A 6628-nucleotide genomic window follows, 5' to 3' on the forward strand; every position below is an offset into this window, starting at 1 on the left:
TGTGTGGAGTGCCTAGTACACTCATCATAGAGGTCCCGTTGCAGAAATAATGTCAGCAAGCAGTACCTTGGGTGAGACATGTAGTGTCACCAAGCCGCCTCTAGATACGTGAGCCTGTTTGTCCTGAGGGAGTGGAAGTGCTACCCCTTTCTTGAGCATCAGGAAAATGCTCTAGAACTTTGCTCTGCTGATCCTGAACGAGCCTCAACCACAGTTGGCTCAAGCTGAAATGATTCTAGCTAGAGCTGCAATAACCCAGGTGAATCTGCCAGTTCACCTTCCTCCGCATCCATTGCAAAATAATTCTTGAATTTCACTAGATAAAACTCTACCTTGGACCTTTCTTTCCTATGTGCTAAGATCTGCTTTGGAATCAAGATCTCATCCTGCTCTTCTACTTCAGGCTGTCCTCATCAGGCATCTCGTCAGCCACATCACCATGAAAAGGTTTTAGCAAACTCACATGGAAAGCATTGTGAACTTTCCAGAGCTGTGGTAGCTTCAACTGGTAAGCTATATCATTGATCTTATGCAAGACTTGAAAGGGCCCATCATACCTCATATTTAGCTGCTTGTACTACCTTTCTTATTAAATCTTGCTTTTTGAAAACGCATCCAGTCACCTTTTTTGAAATGTAGCTCACAGCGGTGACGATCGGTTGCTCTCTTGTGCTTTTCCTGGCTTTTTTGGAGGGCTTCTTTTACCTTCTTATAAGCTGCTTCCAAACTTTTCGCAGATCTATCTGCTTCAAAGATGATTTCCTACATGTGCAAAATGGGAGGGACTTTTCTTCGATCTTCAAAGGGTGCTTTCCTCATGGAAGAGTGACCTATGTTGTTATATGCAAAAACGGATCCCACTTTGCCTTATGCTCTGAGACATAGCATTTTTAAATTAATAAGACAGTAGAATTTGCCTCTTCTAATTGGCATCTGTCTATGGGTGGAAAGAGGATGAAAACTTTAACGTAGTGCGCATTTTCTCAAAGAGACCTCGCCAAAAAAGATTGGTCATATGCGGATTTCTATCACTGACAATGGATTGAGGCATTCTATAATATTGCATGAATATTTTGGCCATTTGATCTGTTGTAATATTCTTCCTGAGATTGAATTGAAGTGGGCTTGTTTGCTGAATTTGCATATGATTGTCCAAATCCCATCATGTCCAGTCAGAGTACGAGGAAGATTAAACACAAAGTTCATGGCAATGCTCTGCCATGGTCTATCTAGGGAAGGCAGTGGATGTAGCAATCCAGGTAGATTTTGCCCATCATATCTTAGTTTTTGACAAACGATGCATGCTTTCACATATGCCTCAACATCTTTCCTCAAAGATGGCCAATAGAAGAAACGCTCTATTGCTTTTACTGTGGCATCTATGTCTTGCTTATTGTGGGGCATGACACTCGTATGAATCGCCTATAGTATGAGGATAAATGCAGAAAGCTATGTACTTAATGAATATTCTTCAATGGTGGCCAATTCTTGAGTGCCTCAACTTTGGTAGGGTTCATCCTGACTTCATCTTTGGACAATGTGTGTCCCAAAAAGTGGATCTCATGCATGAAGAAGTCACTCTTCTTAGCATTGATTAATAACTTGTGCTTCCTAAGCTCTGCAAAGATAACTGCTAAATGCTTCTTATGCTCAGCATCACTCTTAGAGAACACTATGATATCGCCAAAGAAGGTACCCACAAAAGCTCTGTGCTCTTTGAAGATTCTTTCCATCATTCTATCGAAGGTGGGCATCACAAGGAATTCATACAAGCCAAATGTGGTTCTAAAAGATGTCTAATGCACATCTTCAAGCCGTATTCTTATCTGGTGGTATCCACTCCAAGTCTATACGGCTGAACATAGCAGACCCCTCTAGTCGCCCCAAGATGTCATTAATCGTGGGTATAGGGACTCTATTCTTGATTGTTATCTTATTTAGAGCTCTGTCGTCTATAGACATCCTCCATGATCCATCTTTCTTTTGCACAAGCAACACAGGTGAACAATAGGGGGAAGAGCTTGGTTGAATCAGCCCCTTTTCCAAGAGGTCCTTTACCTGGTTCATGATCTCCTCTTGTTGGTCTACACTAACTTTGTAGGGGGGGGTGCTTGGCGAGGTGCTTCCTCGGATTATATCTATGGTATGATCTAGGTATGATCCTTAGGTCTGTGGTACGATCCTTAGGTCTTTCGGAAGGTAGTTCTTGTGGTAGGGAGTCAGAAAAGCAATCTTGAAACTCAAAAAGAAAACCCATCCTCTCTTTTTCCAGCTTAGGAAGATTAGATCTTTCAAAACCCATCCTCTCTTTTCCCAGCTTAGGAAGATTAAATCTTTCATCTTGTTGTTTTTCTATTGCAAAAACTAAGTACATTAAAAGATGATTTTTCATTACATTAGAAATAGTAGAAGCAAATACAATTGGTATAGACTACCCTTTTAGTTTTGCATCCAAAACATGGCTTTGCCTGTATGAGACAAAGTCGGTGTCTTGTTTCTTGTGTCCAAAGGAGCCCCCACCATGTAGTACCAAGGTATACCCAACAGAACATCACATCCATTCAAAGGCATGATATAGAACTCCTTTGTGTCCACATAACTTTGAATGCACATGTGTAACATTCCAATTACTAGAGTGACTGACTCAGTGTGCCAAGGACAAGCCATATTTGCATCACAAAGAGGTCCCATCTCTTGTAATTTGATTCCTAATTTTCCAACCAACTCTGGAGAGATGAAATTGGCACCAGGTCAAAGAAAAACAAAGTTGTTTGGTCACGGATCTTTTCCCATGCTTTGCATAGCTCCATGGTATCCACATTCTATTTGTCCCCAAGCACATTCGGCATAAGACTAGCCATGGGCTTTGGCCTCTTGGCCTTTGGTCATTTTTCTTTTCTTCCCTTTGCTCAACCAGTTCACCTGGGGGGTACTTTCTCTTTTTGGTCAGGCACTCAAATGCTTTGTGACCCTCTTCCTTGCATATGTAGCACTTGTTGGCCTCATAAAGTGCCTTCTTCTCTTTGGGTGTCATCTTTTGTCGAGGCGGTACTTGCTTCTGTCCTACAACAAACCTAGCCTTGGAAGGCTTCCTAAAGTTTTTAGGATCTTCCTGGTCGCTGCCCCTGAATCCGGAAGTCTTTCCTTGCAAGTGGGCATATGATGTAGTAGCATTCTCAATGATTTGGGATATGTTAAGAGACTTTAGTTTTGGTACAATATTATTTCTTTAGCAATCCACAACAATACTTTTCTATATGTTTTGAGAGCTCCACATGTCTGTATGAACTCACAAGCAACAATGCTTCCCAAGTCTTCTTGTTGTACTCTTCCATGTTTTTGCAATTTGCTACATCAAGCTTGTGCCAAGATTTCCACCTCAAATGTGGTTGTGATCCATGTAGCTGAAAACATTTCATTGAACTCCATCCAAGTTGTAGGAGCTCTACCTTGCAAGAGCAAGTTTGTCCACCACTAAAGTGTGTTTCCTTTCAGAAAGGTGGCTGCCTTTCTTACCTACGATGATTCAATAAATTTTCCACCAGCATAAGCTGCATCAAACTATTGCACAAAGGTTAAGGCCTTCAACCTATCCTACATTCCATTAAAAGACTCAAACTTGACTGCAGACCCACCTTTTTTGAAGTCCTTCAACTTACCCATGGGTGCGATACTATCAAATATAGGTGCCTACAAAAATGGAGGTGGCATCATCTATCCCGTAATCTATGCATTCCTCGCCCCATCCCCTGCATTGAACCACTCATTATCCCAGGCCTTCCCATTTGCATTTTGGGTTGCATTTCTATATTGTTGCCATCCGTTCTGTGGGTTGTCCCACCATTTCCTAAAAGATAGACCCTCCTCCAAAGTACCCTGGATGCATCACTGAGGGAGGAAAGGTTTGTTGTCCTTGGAAACAGACTAAAAATTATTGGCTTGTTAGGCGTTTCCCATTCCAAGACTAACTAGAGGCATCACGGGTAGCTATCCACTAGGGGGTGCATGCGTTTGTTTCTTTTGCTTCCTTTTAGCTGTCTTTTTGCTTTTAGGAGGGGCATTCAAAAGTTCAGCAAGGTTTTGTGTTAACTGTGTCAAGGCGCCCACTGCACTTGCCAACCGTACAGTAAAAAGGGTTTTTGCATCTTGTTCTTCAGCTTCATCTGCCTCATCTTGGGGAAGCCACAGTGGCATGCTCTTAGGGAACATATTGTTCCTCATCATCCTGCTCCTCTTCTTCTTCTTCCCAACATGGCTTAAATTCAAAAGACTTTGAGTCCTCCTCCCCATTACTAGGTGTGTGCACCATTGTGGCTAAACTTTCGGTTGTATGCAAATGCAATGAAAGATTTCTCTTCCCAGCACTACCATGGTTCACCTTTTTGAGAATATGGTGACTATCTTGGCAATGGAACCATTGAGAAATAAACCTTAAAACACTAGAAGGGAGGCTAGAGCACCCCTGCTCATAAACCATACACAAGAGACACAGATTGGCCCCAAATGCTTTAACGGTCCTTTTGATATTTCTTTATTTCTTTAATCAATGTAATGTGCTCTCTTACAACAAGGGCTCTCCCTTGAACTTGTGTTCACTGGCAATTCCACTATCTAAGTCAATTCCTAGCTTCATAAGGCATCCAATTCCAAGAACAACTAGTACTCAATTGGGCAAGGCAAGGCAAAGGCATTCCAAAGTGTCTATGACGAAGTGAAAGCTGATAATGCATTCTACAAGGCATCCAGCTTGCTAAAGAGTGTTTAACAGTCCCACAATCAAGTGTCCATCCTCTCAGGGCAACAAAGCAACAACACAAATCTCGAAATGCACAAGTGATGTCAAAATCATAGAATTAACCTTTTGGTTCCAATTTTGGCACACCCTTTGTGTTTGGGTGTCTATTCACACCCCAAATTGACCACGAGAAGAATTCAAACTGCAAGAAAGAGATAAAGAGCCTCAAAAGTGATCAAAAACATCCAATGAAGGCTGAAGCCACTATACCCGGCTGTCCATGGAAGAGGGGTGACCTTTGGCCTTACACCTATCCTCTGATCACGCCCCACCAATGCATAGTCAACCTTCAGCCACAAAGGAGTCAGAAGACAGTAGCAAGTTAACTTGACCCAGCTCCAGATGGCATCAAAGCAGCTTCCAAGGATCCAATTATGGCTAGAGCACCTCAAAAGAGCAGCAGATCCACATAACAAGAGGGTAGGAATGGAAATTGGTTGCTTGGAAGGATAAAAGAGCAGAAACCGGGTGTTGGAATGTTCAGAGAGTAGGCGAGGGAAATTGTACAACCATCAAAGAGCCTTGAAATGCGTGTAGTAAAGCTGTACAACCAACAATATGGCTTGAAATGCATGCAAGAGTGCCATACAACCTGAGGAGCAACGTCAAATTGCATGAGAGAGAGAGAGAGAGAGAGAGAGAGAGAGAGAGAATCAAAATCCTCATGTGTAAAATGCTCACGGGCAAGCCAAAAGAACCGTACAGCCAAGGGGCAACCTTGAAATGCATGATATAGAGAGGAAAATGTGCATGCAAACATAAGCAGTCAAATGGACTTCCACATGGCAAGTTGCCTTGCCACATCATTAATGCCTCTAATCCACTCCTTTTGGTCACACTTAATGCTTGCCTTGGGCCTAACAATTGGGCGTAGTGAATATACCATTTGGGCCTAGTAAATGTGCCTAGAACTAGGCTCCTCTTTAACGTTGATTCCTAGGGACTTTTTAGGAGTTTAGCATTCCTCTAGGCCCAATCCCCCAAGGCCAAAGTATCCAAAGGTTCATTTGCATACCAAAAATCACGTCCCCTTAACACTAACATAGCTTTGGAAAAATACTGTGATGATGAAAATGTAAAATTGGTGGGAGCTCAAAAGGCTCCAAGCATGTCTCATCTTCTCTCGTGCTAACCATGACTAGTGAGGCCTATGATCCATGGTATATCTCAGGAATCTAGATCAAAATTGGGTTACCTAATGTACCAGGAGTGCGGTACATCTCTTATTTGGGTAGTCTCAATGAGTCCTATTAGATATCTGTGTATCCATGCATGGAAAGGCGATGATACTTCCCTCGGATCTTGGGCATCAAAACATGTTCTCTCGTTCTATCTTGACCTGGAATCGTGGCATGAAGGTCTTGAGTTGTCTTGTGGTGATTTGTACTATATGTCATATGTATCTGTAGGTATCTTGTGTGTGCTCTCTATATAATGTCATCTGAGTTGCAATACTACTCCCCTCAAGTGTGAAGTACCTGCACATGTTCCTTTGTCTCTACTGGAGCCAGTGCTAGGCTCTTATGGACCTAGTGGGTCTACTATCCCACTAGGCCTATCTGATGTGTTTCATCTACCCAAATATCATCCCCTCCTATTTTTTACCTCTCTAGATTCTGAATAATAGGTTGTCACACAAACTCCTTTAGGGCAAGAAGGGATAGAGTGAATGAGGCCTCCAAATAAGCACTACCAGACCTTGAGAAGGCTTTGCACATCAGGGGGGTCCCTTCCCTATAAGGTGTGAGAAAAGAACAACTCCTTGTGAGAGCTTTGCAAGCATGAGCCTATCACTTGCGTTAGGAATGTTCCTATTGGATTGTGTCAATGTGA

This window comes from Dipteris shenzhenensis, chromosome 32 (genome assembly GCF_047967505.1).
Source record: "Dipteris shenzhenensis isolate YYH24624 ecotype China chromosome 32, Dip_SZ_1.0, whole genome shotgun sequence".
NCBI lineage: Eukaryota > Viridiplantae > Streptophyta > Polypodiopsida > Gleicheniales > Dipteridaceae > Dipteris > Dipteris shenzhenensis.